At 40.7% G+C, this 17,129-nt stretch overlaps 1 protein-coding gene and 1 long non-coding RNA gene across 3 annotated transcripts in view; both read left to right on the top strand.

The window, feature by feature from the left end:
• Window positions 1–17,129, top strand: part of LOC132537564 (uncharacterized) — a 521,799-nt gene that overhangs the window by 175,763 nt on the left and 328,907 nt on the right. The window lies entirely within an intron of this gene.
• The window catches only part of RHOH (ras homolog family member H), a 45,013-nt gene continuing 36,945 nt past the window's right edge, over window positions 9,062–17,129 (top strand). For both annotated transcript variants that reach the window (XM_007526988.2, XM_060188155.1), the window contains exon 1: window positions 9,062–9,328. The gene's annotated coding sequence lies outside the window, so the exon portion shown is untranslated. The remainder of the gene's footprint in view (window positions 9,329–17,129) is intronic.

Raw genomic sequence — 17,129 nt, 5'->3', positions numbered from 1 at the left:
GGTGTGTGTATGTGTCTCTGAAAGGTAAATATATAAAACAGGGTGATGTGTACAACTTTTATTATTATTATTTTTTAAATCAAAATTGTTCCAAGATAGGTAATATTATAGCTATTTTCCAGATAGAATGATTAAGGCCTTGTTCTTGCTAATAAGTGGAGCTGGGATTTGAATCTTGCGTTCAAATGAATACTTTATCCAAAGTTTCAGCTTGCCTTTGTATGTAAACTTCAACCGGTTCCCCCAGAAATTGTGTGGGAGATCTGTTATTTTGAAAAGATGGTAAGTAAGCATTGATGGGCCCTGTCGTATACGCCCGCTCTGAGCAGGTGTGCTGAATGCAGTTGCCCTGTGATGTTCATGCTCAAACTCAAGATTCCTATCAAGACAACGAGTAAAACGTGATTGTAAGAAGAAATAGTGCTGGCCTTCTTTTTTGAACCAACACATCAGAGTGCATATTGCGTGCTTTGCAAGCAGTCCCTTCGGAGTTCATGAGTTTGACTCCAGGATGCTGTCTTTTTTTTTTTTTTCTTTAATATTTATTTATTTATTTCCTTTTCGTTGCCCTTGTTTTTATTGTTGTGATGTCGTTGTTGTTGGATAGGACAGAGAGAAATGGAGAGAGGAGGGGAAGACAGAGAGGGGACGAGAAAGATAGACGCTTGCAGACTTGCTTTACCGCCTGTAAAGCAACGCTGGTGCAAGTGGGGAGCCGGGGGCTCGAACCCGGGTCCTTAGTCCTGTCCTTACGCTTTGCGCCACGTGCGCTTAACCCGCTGCGCTACCGGACTCCCCAGGATGCTGTCTTTACTCACATCATGTCTGAAACTCCTCTTCTGGATTTGTTCTTAGAACCTGAGGCACATTCTTCTCAATTTTGTTAATGATGGCAAATCTCGGTTCTTTTAGGGTGGATTTGATCTAGCAGATTTGGAATTATTGAATACATCCAGTAAAGGAGGTGAGTGAATGAACCATATTATCTTTGGTGTCAAAGACAAGTTGTGAATAGAATAGATGATACTGGTTTTCATTTGTAGTTTATTAAGTGGTGTCTGGTGGGTCTTGTAAACAGATCCTGATAGTGTTTTGATTTGTGTCTGCAGTGTTGGGAAAGTACATTGACAGCCAGGTACATTGTTAGTGAAAGTACATTGTTAGTGAAAGTACATTGTCAGTGACTACATGAGCTCTGCTCTGACAGTTATAATAATAATAATAATAAACCATAACTTTTTGTATTTATTTATTCCCTTTTGTTGCTCTTGTTGTTTCATTGTAGTTATTATTGATGTCGTTGTTGTTCGATAGGACAGAGAGAAATGGAGAGAGGAGGGGAAAACAGGGAGGGGGAGAGAAAGACAGACACCTGCAGACTTGCTTCACCGCTTGTGATGCAATTTCCCTGTAGGTGGGGATCTGGGGGCTTGAACTGGGATCCTTCCTCTGGTCTGTGCATTTGGCACCACGTGCGCTTGGCAACACATGCACTTAACCCTTTGTGCTACCTCCTGACTCCCAGTAATATACCATAACTTTAAAGTTACAGCTTGAATGATTATTATGGGGTTATAATTTTCTGCAAGGAGATCTTACATTGTTATGAATTATGACTCTGCAGTAAAAAGAACCAGGATATAAATGTTTGCGACATAAACACAGTCATACAGGACAAACAACAGGATAGCAATAGAAGCTGAGGACTCTGAGAACCTAGTATTCACTGAAACAAAGAGTAATATGTTATGTTACATTAAATCAGCTGAAGAGAAGACTGATGAGGATAACAGCAGGAGAAATGATATTTTTATGACTATGGCCATAAGAGGGAAGCTAGAAGATGTCTGAAATGATATTCTTCTTTTTTTTTTTTTTTTCCTCCAGGCTTATTGCTGGGCTCGGTGCCTGCACCATGAATCCACCGCTCCTGGTGGCCATTTTTCCCCCTTTTTGTTGCCCTAGTTGTTGCAGCCTCCTTGCGGTTATTATTGCCATTGTTGACGTTGCTTTGTTGTTGGATAGAACAGAGAGAAATGGAGAGAGGAGGGGAAGACAGAGAGAGAGGGGAGAGAAAGATAGACACCTGCAGACCTGCTTCACCGCCCGTGAAACGACTCCCCTGCAGGTGGGGAGCCGGGGGCTGGAACCGGGATCCTTACGCCGGTCCCTGCGCTTTGCGCCACGTGCGCTTAACCCACTGCGCCACCGCCCGGCTCCCTGAAATGATATTCTTATCTGGTTAGAGAGGCTGTTGTCTACAGTGAATTAAAATGCATTTGGAGGGTACCATTTATGTGATTTCTAACGTGTCATTTTAAAGATATTTTAATATTAAGGACCATAAAAGGTATTTTATGCAAATGCATGCTTACCTTGAAAAGGTTACAGCAGAATCAAGGTCTTAAAAAGAACTAGAATTGTGTAATCCCTATCATGAAGTCTCTCAATCAGAAAATGTGCATGTTTTTGGTTTAGTAATGACTTGGGGGGAGTTATTGAATAAGAATAATTACAGTATTGCTAATGCCTGCCTTTGAAATTCAAAGTATCCAAAGTTTTTGTGTATATTTTCCATCTTTAGAACCACTGAAATATATTGTTAAATGGCACATCACAAACAAGGGTCTGTGAAAACACTAAAACCTAGCAAGGGTAGGGGGAGGATTAAAATAAAAAGCTAGCCATAACATCTAAACCATTTCACTTAATAATAAGCTGATAGTAGGTAAGAAGGAGACATTTTACTGGCCCAGAAGAGAACTAATTTCACACATGTCTGAATAGCTCAACATCTCCATGATTTACTATTCATTACGAGCACAGTTGCCATAAAGGGTACGCACTGGTATAAGTGTCAGAACAATGTTGCAAGAAGCCTCAACACCAGTTATGACTGAGTTCAGAGTACATGGGTGGTTGTTACAGTTACAGTGTTTTTAATTCCTTAAAAGAAAGAAATCCTTGTTCTAGGAAGACTGTTAGTGAGATAATACATTGTTTGGCTGTTTCAGGGGGTGTTTCAAATGAAGGCATGTTTCAGAAAACATCTAGCCCTTTAGTGGAATCTCAGAGAAGAAGAGAGAAAATGGGCGTGTGGTCTTGAGCTCAGGCTCCTTCCCCCACCCCCTCAACTGGCCTAGCTCTCTCTACAGGGAGACAGTAGTGTGAAGGGCCAAGACAGACAGATAGACAGAGGGAATCTTGTTCTGCTTTTCCTGGGCCATATATTTTCATTGTTCGACTGGTTAAGGTCTCCTTAGCTGTAAGATATATTTGAAAATGTTTAACACAGTGGGATGGTGTGAGGATAATTGAGAGAATCTAGCTGTTGGATCAGCAAATGGTTGTTGAGTGAGTGACTATTCAGTTTTTGAGATACTCCAAGGTGCAAGGCCAAGTCCTGGGCCCCAAGGTCTCTGAGGTGAACATTACAGGGCTGTCTGGTGAACACTCAGGCAGTGTGAATACACAGTGTTATGGGAGCCCATGGGAGGGCACCCGGGCTGGACTTGCAGCTGGAAGGGTGGTGGTCATGGAAGATTTTCTGTGATATGGCTTATAATAAAGGACTGACTCCTACCACTTTGAATCTTTAGGATTTCCTTAGATTCAGTCCCACACTTAGACTATAGATTCTATAACTGACACATGGAGAGGCGTGTGTCCATTTGTGTTTCTGTAACTGTCCAGGATACACATGTGTTTTAAATCAATTGATTCTTCCTCTTCATCACTGTTTCTCATAAAAGGAGAGGGAACGAGAACTCTTCCACAAAGATCTCGTTTGTAGGTAAAACATAAGAAACAAGGACAGTAAGGGAAAATATAAGGTGAAACTCAGACTGGGTGTGGTGTATTGCTCCAAAGCAAAGGACTCTGGGAAAGAGGGATAGGAGATTGGATAGAGGGGCATTGGAGTCCTGATGTATGATGATGGAAAAGGTCTTAGGTTGGGCGAGAGAATGTCTTGCAGACATCTATGATGGGGAGATGAGAAGTTGTACCTATGTGCCAACAACTGCACTGCAAACCAATAACCACCCAGTAAAGTGGGGAAAAAAGAAAGAAAAAAGAGAAATGTCTTCTCTTGAGATTAAACTATGTGAATATCAGAGTTGTGCAAGAGGAAAACCTGTTTCTCACTGGCAAGAGCAGGAGAAAGCATGGAGCTGGACTATGTGAGAACATCTGAAAGTATGATTACATTTGCAGAGAGAGCAAGCCCATCAGAAGGGCAGGGCAGGGCAGGGCAGTCTAGCCAGGGAGTTGAGAAGGAAAGGGGAGACATAATCAGACATAGTCATACTCTTCCCAGCACCATACACAATAGAGTGAAAGAGCTAGTGTCTGTGGGCACAGTCCATTTGTCCTGGTCTTGGAGCATGTGTGTCTTTGTTTGGAGAAAATAAAGGTCTGAGATCCTGAACTTATAAATCCTGCTTGTGATACTCCTTGCATAGCTTTCTTTCTTTAAAAAATTTTTTTATTGTCTTTATTGGATAGAGACAGCCAGAAATTGAAAGGGAAAGGGATTATAGAGTGGGACAGAGACACCTGCAGTACTGCTTCACTACTCTTTCCCCATGCAGGTGGGGGACAGGGGCTTGAACCTGGGTCCTTGTGTATTGTGGCATGTGCACTTAACTAGGTGTGTCACCACCCGGCCCCCTTGCTTTCTGAAGAGCCATCTCCTTTTGTCTTCTGTTAGACTAGTGGTAGGGTACTGTCCATGTAGGCAGCTGTCCTTATCTCCATCCTCTGAATTCTTTTCTCTTTCTTTCTTTCTTTCTTTCTTTCTTTCTTTCTTTCTTTCTTTCTTTCTTTCTTCCTTCCTTCCTTCCTTCCTTCCTTCCTTCCTTCCTTCCTTCCTGTCTTTCTCTCTATCTTTGTTCCTCTTGCTACTAGGGTTATCTCTGGAGTTAGTGACTATACTACAAATCCACCTCTCCTGGATTTATGTTTCTTTCTTATATTTGATCAACAGAAAGAAACTGAGAGGAGAGGGGGGAGATAGAAAGGGAGAAGGACAGAAAGACATTTGCAGCACTGCTTCGCCACTTGTGAAGGAACAAGGGGCTTGAACCTGGGTTCTTGCGTATGGTGACGTGTGGGCTCTTCTGGGTGAGCTACCACCCAGCCCCTACTTTCTTTTTCAGATAGAGACAAAGAAGGCAAAGAGACAGAGAGAGTGAAAGGGACCACAGTACCAAAGCTTCCTTCAATGCAATGGAGGCCCAACTCAACCTGGGGCACTCACGTAACAAAATAGCACACTATCCATGTGAGCTATTTTGCTGGCCCTCCTCTGATTTCATAAGAGACAAAGGGCACTGAGAAAACCACCGAATCCCCTGTAGGAAGTACAACCAATGCAGAACTCTTGGCCACCTCTAAATCTTTTAGACATTTAAATGGGGGAAATCTCTTACCGTGCATTTTCTAAAGTGGATCTGCAGCCTGTCTTCATCTTTATGTTAGACTGGTACTTGGAAGCAGTCCTCACTGTTCTCCTGCATACACCTAGGAGTCCCTGGTTGCCAGCTCCTCTGTGAGATGAAATCAACCTGCACTGACAAACTTGCCTTTGGCTGTGTCTAACCTCAGGATGGTGTCTCTCGCCTTAGTTGTAACATCCTCTCTGGGAGAACCAAGGGCGACGTTTCTCTTTGTTCTCAGCACCAGGAAGCCAGGGAGGCTTTGCCACCCCGAGAAAAACGTTCATTTTCATTAGGGGCGCTCAGCTTTCTATGTCGCAGTGCTTGCTGCTTTTCTGGTCCTCAAAAAGCTCGAGCCATACGACATGCATTTTCCTGTATCACTTCACTTCTCTGATTTTAATTTAATTTTTGTCTTCATTGCTGTTGCACTCATTCTTTCACATCTTGCTTTTAGTTAATTTCTTCTTGCTGAGGTATATGTATCTTTTTTTTTTTTTTTTTATCTGCCTCGAGGGTTATCACTGGGGCTCGGTGCATGCATTATGAATCCACTTTTTTTGGAAACCATTTTTTCTATTTTGTTGTTGTTATTGCCCTTATTGCTTCATAGGACAGAGGGAAATCAGGAGAGGATGGGGAGACAGAGAGGGAGAAAGATAGACACCTGCAGACCTGCTTCACCGCTTGTGAGGCGACCCCCCTGCAGGTGAGGAGACGCAGGCTGGAACCTGGGCCCTTATGCTGGTCATTGTGCTTGGCGCCATGTGCGCTTAGCCCAGTGCACTACCACCAGGCCCCCGGTATTTGTATCTTCACAAGCTGTCCTTAATTTTTTGTTGACCAAAAGCAGAGGTAAATAAGCTCTCCACAAGCCATATGTTTTGCTTGCCTGATAGGATTGTGGTAATGATCTGGCTTTCTACAAATAATTTTCTAGAAGGAGATAATATGTTCATTAGAAGGCTCCAGGAGCTCACCTGACACATTGAGTTCTTACTGCACATTAACAAATTGACACTGAGGTTCCTACAAGGGTTCTTTATAAGCTGAGTAGTCATGTCTCCATCTCTGAGATCACTCACCTGTTACCCTCCATTCCTGCCACCACTGTGTATCTGCCACTCCAGATACATCAATTCTTTCTCACTCCCTTAAATAAGGCAGGCTCTTCCCCACCTCAGGGTCTGCACACACTTTTACTCTACTTGAAATGGCCTTTCTCCTACCCTGTTGAGTTTGTTTTTATCATCATTAGAGCTGCTATTAGCACATTAGAATGATCAGGGGGAATTATATTGATGCCCAGACCCCAATCAAAGCAACTTAAACTAGAATTTCTGGGGGGTAAATCTGGGTAGGGCCTTGGTACTAGTCTTCTTATTTTTAAAAATTAACTTAATTAATTTATTTTATCTGATAGGAAAGAGAGAAATCAAGAGAAAAGAGGAAGAGAGAGAGCGAGAGCGTGTGAGAGAGAGATTTACACAGAGATGCGGAGAAACACTTGCAGCAGCACTGCTTCACCACTGTGAACCTTCCCTCCTGGAGGTGGGGACTGAGGACTCCAGCCCCAGTTATTGTACATGGTAACGTGTGTCACCTCTGGCCTCTGGCCCCCAGTATAAGTTTTCTTTACTGGCTTCTCAGATGATTCTTATTTTTCTCTGGGTCTGAGTCACAGCTTCAGGTTTCAGCTTAAATGTTGGTTATCAAAAAGGCCCTCCTTGATTCTCTCATGATTGTGGAAGTTGTTTTGCTATGTAGCTTATTTTCTTCTTTGATTCATTTAAAATAGTCACTATATAATTTGCTTGCATTTCTTTAAGCCTTTTTTTTTTTTTCCTCCTCCAGGGTTATTGCTGGGCTAGGTGCCTGCACCATGAATCCACCGCTCCTGGAGGCCATTCCCCCCCCCCCTTTTGTTGCCCTTGTTGTAACTTCGTTGTGGTTATTATTATTGCCCTTGTTGACGCAATTCGTTGTTGGATAGGACAGAGAGAAATGGAGAGAGGAGGGGAAGACAGAGAAGGGGAGAGAAAGATAGACACCTGCAGACCTGCTTCACCGCCTGTGAAGCGATTCCCCTGCAGGTGGGGAGCCGGGGGCTCGAACCGGGATCCTTACGCCGGTCCCTGCGCTTTGCGCCACATGCGCTTAACCCACTGCGCCACCGCCCGACCCCCCCTTTTTTAAAAAATCTTTCTCTCCAACCTTCTACCCAGCCACCCCCCCCTCCCCCCACAGAGATGCAGTGAGGACAGAAACAACATCTGGGTCTTGGAGGTTTTTTTTCTTCAGTGCCTGGTAACAGGCATCCACAGGGTTCTGAGTTTTCAATGATAGGAGAATGGCCATCAAGTCAGGCATACTGGTCTGGGGGTGGGTTTTTTTTTTTTTTTCCCTTGGAAACTAGTCAAAATTCCCTGAAATAACGATGAGTGAATCCATATTAGTGTTCAGTGGTCATTTGGAAAATGGCTGCACACACTTTTCTTTCTACTTGACCTTGATGTCCCAGGCTTGTTCAAGTGAATAGATTCTGACTCACAGCATCTCTTTTATGGCTATGTCCTTCTCCTTCATTTGACATTGACCATTGTTCATCATTGTGTCCACATCCCAGCCCTGATAATGCAGTAGAGCAGTAGGGGTTCTATAAATCTTTGTTGACTTGACTGAGGGTGACCTTATCCTTATAGTGCAAAGGTATTTTGGGAAAAATTTCATCCTGGGCAACAACATTTAAGATCAGTTATTCAGAAGACTGTGAGCATATCATGAGAGTTAAATTTCTTGTTTTTATCTGCCCAAGGGCCCTGCATTCTGGACTATTCCAGCTTATCCCCAAAGCCCTTTCTTAGCATAATGGTTGCAAATGGTCTCTACACCTGAATTTCACACTGGGACAAAAACAAGCACATTTCTGTTTAGAGGCAGATATTGAAACCCCCATAGTCTGAAAACAGCTCATAGTCGTCTATCTCACAACACAGGTGCTGGTCCGGGAAAGGGTGCATGCATGGCAAGCTGCTTGATTCCTCACTATGGCTGTGCCTGTTCATTCCAGATCACTGTTTGATGGTTATTAATAAGGCAAAGCAAAGTGCACCACCTACCTCCCATTTTCCCTCTAGAGTTGGCCTCTGCTCATCCTGCTGACATATAAACGCTTTCCCCCCAAGGTTTAAATTAACCGAGCCCAGTCTGTGGAGTCAACTTTTTTTGTTGTTGTTGCTTGATTTCCTTTTATTAAGGCATCATCTTTTCTTTTCATTCTTTCCCCAGTTTTTTGTACATGGTTTACTGGTGGGAAATTAGGGTGGGGTGGGAGTGAAATGATAAGGGGGTGGGAGAGTTGACAAATTAAATGTGAATTCAGCCATGCAGCAAGGGCTTATCTGGGGGAAGTTTTCATATTGTCATGGAGAAAAACTCATACATACACCACACACACACACACGCGCACGCGCAACACACACACACACACACACACACACACACACACACACACACACACACACCTTAACCCACACAAAATGAAACCCCCTTCTTCGGAGAAGGCAGCTACAGGAAATTGATTTATGCACAGGAACTTGCTAATCTCTTTTGTCACATTCGGATTGTTCCTGCTGCCTAGGTCACCAGGCACACTAAACCCCAACCAACTTGGCTTGAATTCTTTACCAGACCAGCTCTTACTTTTTTTCAGTTCTTTTAATGTGATGAGTTACATTCTTAGAGAGGAAGGAGTGGTGGATTCTCAAAGGGAATCAGAACACTGTAAGGGCTTGGGTTGCTTTTTGTTTTTACTTACCTGCTCAGAGCAAATGTAACTTCCGGAGTCAGTCATTTTGGCTTTAAGAAATTTCTTCAGCATTTTACAACAGGTAAGTCTTTTGCTTCTTAAAAAAATAGATATTTGTTTTCATAGTAAAGCTAACTTCATTTAACTCCTAAGCTAAACATAGTAATTACTCTCTTCTGCCTGGTGTTATGAGGAGAAAAGAGATAATCATCCTTGGTAACCATCCTTCCTCCCAAGTGCTAATAAGATGCATTTGGTTTTTGAAGTCATAAAAGTTATTGTGATAGTTGTTTGTTTGACTTTTCAGATAATTAATTTTTCAGATAATTAACTTTTGATTACTATGATTGTGATCACTTATTTGGGTAATTTAAATATCATTCTGTTTGGTGAAATAAATCTAAAGATCCTCTACATTGTTTGGATAGGAGTTGAGTTTTTTTTTTTATTTATAATTCAGAAAAGAAAGAACCAAAATCCAAATGATAGAGATTCAAATCTTGAATTTCAGGTTTGTTTGTTTCACATACTGTCAGTGCTCAAGTCCTCAAGTCCTCTTTCTAAAAGTGGAGTGTGATATGATACATAAGTGTGTACTAAAAATCAATTCACTCTTTGAGGTCATCTGATTTTGAATTACCAATTAGTAACATGGGCTGTAATTTAATAAAGTCTGGGGAATCACTGGTTTTAGTTTCTGTCCTACAAGCAAGCAACAAGTAGTCACCAATGATGTACTGATCCTAAGTTGAAGCACCTAAGAGAAATATAAAGAATTTTCTACTTTGAAGGATCTTATCTTTTGGTTGCCGTAAGAGGTAAAAATTAGGAAGCAGTTCCAGATGAGAATTAAGTGATGAGTAAAGTAGTGTAGGCTGTAGAAGTTACAGGAATTCCAAGAAAGGGCTTTGAGGATAGACTGGAATAGTCCAGAAGGCAGGGCCCTTGGTCAGATATGAAATTCACATAGATTGGAAAGGAAAGTTTATTTCAGAATGGGAGAACTTTGTGGGCAAAGACATAAAGAAGTCTATAGACGACGACTGGCCCTAGAAAAAGAGTAAGTTTATTTTATACACTGGCAGGAAATTAGCTCGGAAAATTAGGGTGTTGATAGTTAATGAAAGACCTTGAGCGACTGGTGGTCAGAGCAGACTTCACCCAGTAGTCTTCTGAGTATAGGCTCCTGTTTCTTACCTTCACATTTGACAGAATTTCCTGTGAGAGAGGGTCTAGGAAGCTTTGCCTCTTCATGGGATTGTCTTAACGCATCTCCACATCTGTGATCTCCCTTTGTCCTCTACTCTTCCCTCTGGGAAAGGCTTGTGTGACTTGGGGGTACCTGTCAGACCTTTACTGCTAGTCACTGCATTTGAAGAGACCCTACAATCATGAAGTAATTAAAGTGGTCTTCCTCTTGAGAGGGTGAGTTGCTTGTCTCATTACAAGCAAGTCTCTGTCATTCAAACTAGTCCATAAATTCCATACAATGTGAGTGGCTTCCTTTGTATGCTATGAGATACAATGACTTGTCTTCTGCTCTTTTCCTAATGATTTAGAGCACTTTCCTCTCCCCCTCCCACCAGCCATGAAATATACATGCTCATATATATATATATATAGTATGGTGAATAGGAACTTTGTAAACATATTGCTTTGTGTTGGATCCTGGTTCTGTTTCTGAGCTGTGGGACTCTCAAGTTTCATTGCATTATAACATTACATAGGCTTCAGATGTGCATTATTAAAACTCAGTCATTTTCCCCCCCTTCTCCTCCCCAATTCTCCAGCCTTTCCCCTTTGCTGGTAACTAGTAGGACTGGTTGTAGAGTTCAAACATTTATTGTTTTTGTATTTAGTTTGTCCATTTGTTTGTTTTCTCTATATGCCACATATGAATGAAATTATATGAGACTCTTTCTTTTTAAAATTAATTAATTAAAAATGATTAATGACTTCATATTGATTTACAAAACTGTGTGATGGATGACAGGGGTGTAGTACCTCACCATCCCCCCCCATCTGAGTTCTGTGTCCCATTCCCTCCATTGGAAACATCAGTAGTTCTCTCAAGGTCACAGATATAGGGTGACTATTATTTCTATAACTGATTTCTATCTATATTTATACATATTTACCCATTTCTTCTGTGGTCCTGCCTTCTCTTCCTAAGTGTGACTATATTTCTTTGTCTGAATTATTTCACTCAGCATAAATACCCTCTAAGTCCATCCTTCTTGCAAATGGAAAGATTTCATTTTTTATTGCTAAACAGTATTCCATTGAATACACATGCACACACCACTTTATTGATTTTCATACTTGATAAGACATAGAGAAGGAAGGGGGAGATGGAAAAGGAGAAAGAGAGACAGTTGCAGCATTGTTTACTGTTTGTGAAGCTCCCCCTTCTCCCTGCAGGTAGGGACCATGGACTGGAAACTAGGTCCTGGCATGTGAAAGAAAATGTGTGCACTCAACTGGGTGTGCTACTCCTAGCCTCCTCCCACATCTTCTTAATCCATCATCAAAGTTGATGGGTACTTAGGTTGTTTCCAATGCTTGGCTATTATAAATTATGTTGGAACAACTTCTTGGCCCATATAAACAACGTAGTCATATTACTTTCCATGTGTAGACAATTGTTCAGAGACAATTTGATGAATCTAGTTCTGGCCTGTAGTTCCCAAAACTGGATGGACAGCAAAACCACCGGGGAGTTTTAAGAAATAGTGATCCTCGTAGATTACACCTCAGTCCTGGAGTGGGGTTGTGTGTGTGTGTGTGTGTGTGTGTCCAGGAATCTGTGGGTTAATAAGTAAAGTACTCTTCCCTCCCCAAGTGGCAATTACTGGAGGCCATTATTCTGTAGGTGATCACTTGGGAGCCATTAATGATTGCTAAGTTGAGTAAGTCCCCAAATGAGGTAAAATGGTATCTCAGATGTGAGTAATATATTCACACTAAAGTATTTTCCTTTGTGTTGAACTTATTTCCTTGGTACATTCCTGAGAGTGGAGTGACTAGATCAAGGGGTGTGAGCACACTTAGAGTCTTTTAATATCACATTTACATTTAGCATGCAAGTGCAGGGTGCCACTTAAAATATTCTGAAGTGAGATGCAATGTAGAGTTTACTCTTTATTACCCTGGGAAAGCCCAAAGAACACAACTGACTTTCAAAGGAGAAAGTGCCAAATGACTTCCCCATTTCTCTCTTCCAGTAAACTAGGATACTCATGAATTACTTTTGGAAGGAAATGTCGAGGCATAAGCATTACAGAATCCTCAATTGCCCCTTAGACCATAAATTGGAGCCTTCTTATCACTACACTAGTTTCTTGTAAAACTGAAGTCAGCAGCGACCTCTTCCCCATTTCGTAGAAAAGAATACCAAGGAAGCGAGTGCTTAAGTAACACACTGGTTCTCATCACGTTTGCCACCAGAGCTACATAGGGTCATCCTTCCAGTTGATAAGTAAATAAAGAGTCGTTTATAGGTGGCACTTCTGAAGAACATTACTAGAATAATGCATATTAATGAAGAGAGGACTTGCCAAATTGGGGGAGGGTGGGCAGAATTAATTGACCCAGGCAGACCTCCAGCTTTAATCTGTTTTTTTACATTATGTTTTATTCATTATGCATTTGCATAATCTGTAAGCTTAAAAGCATGGTTATTATTTGTGGTACAGATGGGATAAGGTGAATTTTCAGTGACTTCAATGGGGCATGTGGCAGCTTACCTGTACTTGCATGTAAGAGCTGATTGTGATATATACAGAAAATTTACAAGTCAAATATTAAATCTAGCCACCATTAAAAATCAATTTGAAGACATAAAAATATGTAATGTTACATATAATATGATGTTTCATACCTTGCAGTTAAATTATGTTAAAGATGAAAGCAAAGAGCTACTCAAAGTTCATTCCTTCCAAATTATTTGCTCTGCTTAACACTTGCTTATGTTCTTAAATTTATTTAATTCAAATTATATGGGTGATAAAATATTGAATTGCTTGTTACCAGGAAGGTCTTACCCACTTTGTATTTGCTGATGCCAGTTGATAGCCGGGAACAGGCCATGGTAAGAGTATTTACATCTTAGCAACCGGCACACACAAAGCAGATTGCCCACACTCGCTTTGGGTAGACTCTGGTAACATTTACAGCATGCCATGAAGGAAATATATAAAACACAAACACAACAACTCAGTGACATTTCAAATGCTCATACATTTTGATCCGTTAATTCTCTCTCAAAGGATTTATTCTAAGGAAGTAATTCAAGGGGGGCCAGGTGGTGGCACTCCTGGTTGAGTGCACATGTTACAATATACGAGGACTTGAGTTTGAGCCTCTGGTCCCCACCTGCAGGGGGAAAGCTTCATAAGCGGTGAAGCAGTGTTGCAGTTGTCTCTCTGTAACTCTCCCTCTCCATCTCCTCCTTCTCCCTTGATTTCTGGCTGTCTCTATTCAATAAATAAAGATAATTAAAAAAGAAGTAATTCAAGGAAGGAAAAATAACATATGTAAATACATTCTTCATATTATCATTAATAATGATCAAATCTGAAAATAACCTAAATACTCAGCAACAGTAATTCTGGAAGAATTAACTTTGGGGACTATCTTGTAGTTATTAAAGCCATAATTAGGGTAGTTATGAAAATATCTTTGACACAGTGTCAAATTTTGTTAGGAGGATTCAGTGTGAACATAAAATAATGAAGGCATACTCAAAGATGGTGAAACAGTAGAATTTTAATAAAAGACTTAATTATGAGAAAGTGAAAGAGAGAAATTGTGTTCTGTCTTATGATGGTGCCTAAGATCAAACATGAGTTTTAGGGCAAGGCTGTGTGTGGGGAGTTTTGCTTTTAAAAATGTGCAGGTGTTTGCTGTGAATTCCAGGGCATAAATATTATACAAGGAGCTTTAAGCCAGGCAGCCCAAAGTGGTGGCTGCGAAGGGGATTTATTTAAGGCAGTCAGAAAAGAAGCTGATTAATGGACAGTATATAGGCTGAGAGAAAAAAATTCAGAGAAAAGATACTGTAAAAAATCACAGGGAGAAGAGACTGTTTCTTAGGAAAAGACAGGGAGATGCTGATCTCAAACGTGAGAAGGATGCATGTGAAAACAGTTCAGTTTTGATCCAAAACAGAGCTCAAACCAAGAAAGAAAATACATCTTCTAAATTATGGGTTCTTAAGTTTCAATGTGTCTTAGGGTCACTTGAACAGATAGGGAATTTGCTGTCAAATGTAACTTTTTAGGTTCTCACTCATGAATATTGTTCTGGTTGGTCTGAGGTTTGACAGGAATAGTCATCTTTTCTTAAAGCAAGTCCATGACCCATAATAATACTGATACAAATGATCTACAGATAATCCTTTGAGGAACACTACATATTAACAGTAGCAGTTTGGTTTGGCCCAGTGTGTGTGTGTGTGTGTGTTGGGGATGAGGCTTTTACCTTGAGTGTCAGGGTCTAAAAACTTATAATATAGATTACAGAGAAAATCCAGAAGGGGCAAGTTAAAGTGTTGAATATATAGAAAGAAACTAATAACAGAAGAATGCTCTTGTAATATTAGATGGATGTAGTTTCTGTCCACAAATTCCCTTCTATAATTAAACAACACTTGTCAGACATTTGGACCAATTGAAAATAGCTGTGAAGTGGGGGAGGCATTACAAGGAGGTATCACAGAGAAAAATGGTTATAGAGAAAGCTTAGAACTCACAAACATTATATTTCAAACCACTGGAAAATGGTAATTCAGTATAAACTTAAGTAGAATGTGAGGCACCATGTCCATAAAACATTTTGGGCTTTAGCAATTGACAATATTACATTAAAGGAAGAAAGAAAATACAATTTTTTATTAAAATGAAGAACTATATATAGAACTTCAGCACTCAAAAGAGTTATAACAGTTACATATCTGTCATAATAAGCTGTCATAGAATAAACATCTCAGAAATAACATCGTCATAACAGAAGACTTGGTAGAGATTTTTTATTTTACCTGGCAAAAGAAGAATGTGAGTGGATTGTAATAAATTATCCAGTGGTACTCCAAATCTTAACTTCTTCCAATTTTTCACTGAAGAGGATTTTTTTTTCCTTGCTTGTTTTAAAACAGCTTTTTGGAGTTGGTGTGGAGGGAGAGCAATAACAATTGTTATGCAAAAGACTTTCATGCCCAAGGCCCCAGAGATTCTACGTTTAATCCTGCACCAACATAAATCAGAGCTGAGCAGTGCTCTGGTGAAAACAAGAAGCACCCTGGGTTGAGCCCCTGGCTCCCCACCTGCATGGGAGTCGCTTCACAGGCAGTGTAGCAGGTCTGCAGGTGTCTCTCTTTCTTTCCCCCTCTCTGTCTTCCCCATCTCTCTCTATTTCTCTCTGTCCTATACAACAATGACTACATCAACAACAACAACAATAATAACTACAACAATAAAGCAACAAGGGCAACAAAAGGGAAGTAAATAATAAATATTTTTTTAAAATCTTAAAAACAAGAAGCAAAAAGCAAAACCAAACCAAACCCAAACAACAACACATTTACCTCTTTCCCTCTTTCCTCTAGTCAAGGCCATTAGTTTCTTGGAACATGACATGATAAAGCAAGGATAAATCAACCACCTTCCTAACATTCAGGGCTATTGGATGCGCATGGGTTTGGCTTTTATTGTCAAACCTTCTAAAACAGCTGCTATCTATCCTGTTCCCCGCTTAGAAGTGTTTTCAAGCACTGTTTGCTAGTCTTTTTTTTTTTCTTTTTCTTTTTCTTTTCCTTCTTCTTCTTCTTCTTCTTCTTCTTCTTCTTCTTCTTCTTCTTCTTCTTCTTCTTCTTCTTCTTCTTCTTTTTTTTTTTTGCTTAGAAATTCCTTTGAGAAACTCCTGAGAACCAAGGATCTTCTCTGAGAGAAGAAGCACGTAGATGGGAATATACACATACACTGGACACTTTTACGGGACTGAGTGACCCTCTAAAACCTACCCATGAATTCCCACTAGTGCAGAGATCTTCTGTTAAGAACTGCCTCAGATGCTGTCAGTGTAGTTGAGGAGGGCGAGCAGAGGTTGAGAAAGTTCTGGAGATAGCTGGGTTTAGCTGCTAAATTGAAACAAAGACTCTCCTGGCAATGGCTAAAATGAGGACAAGACGGCAGCAGCATATGTATGGCTTTAAGCACAGAATTCATTCATTCATTCTTTCTTTCTTTCTTTCTTTCTTTCTCTCTTTCTTCCCTTCTTTCTTTCTTTCTCTCTCTCTCTCTCTATCTTTCATTTCTTTCTTTCAAGATTTTATTTATATTTTTTATTTATTTTCCATTCTGTTGCCCTTGTTGTCTTTTATTAATGCTGTTGTTATTGATGTTGTCGTTGTTGGATAGGACAGAGAGAAATGAAGAGAGGAGGGGAAGACAGAGAGAGGGAGAGAAAGATAGACACCTGCAGACCTGCTTCACCAGATGTGAAGTGACTCCCCTGTAGGTGTTGGGGGGCTTGAGCTGGGATCTTTATGCCCATCCTTGTGCTTTGCGCCACGTGCGCTTAACCTGCTGTGCTACAACTCCGTTATTTATTTATTAATGAGAAAGATAGGAGGAGAGAGAGAGAGAACCAGCTGTCACTCTGGTACATGTGCTTCTGGGGATTGAACTTGGGACTTCATGCTTGGGAGTCCAGTGCTTTATCCACTGCACCACCTCCTGGACCACAAAGCACAGAATTCTTAAATTGACTAAATGAGTGAGGTTATAGTTGGTTCTTTTCAGAAAATATATGACGAATTTCAAAATCCTGAATTCAGAGTTTTTATGTGAAGGGTCAGTTCTCATTTGGGTAAGTAAGCTTTCAAG

The sequence above is a fragment of the Erinaceus europaeus genome, chromosome 3 (assembly GCF_950295315.1).
Source record: "Erinaceus europaeus chromosome 3, mEriEur2.1, whole genome shotgun sequence".
Lineage (NCBI taxonomy): Eukaryota > Metazoa > Chordata > Mammalia > Eulipotyphla > Erinaceidae > Erinaceus > Erinaceus europaeus.
Note: the sequence above shows the minus strand (reverse complement) of the source record. Positions and strands in the feature narration are given on the sequence as shown.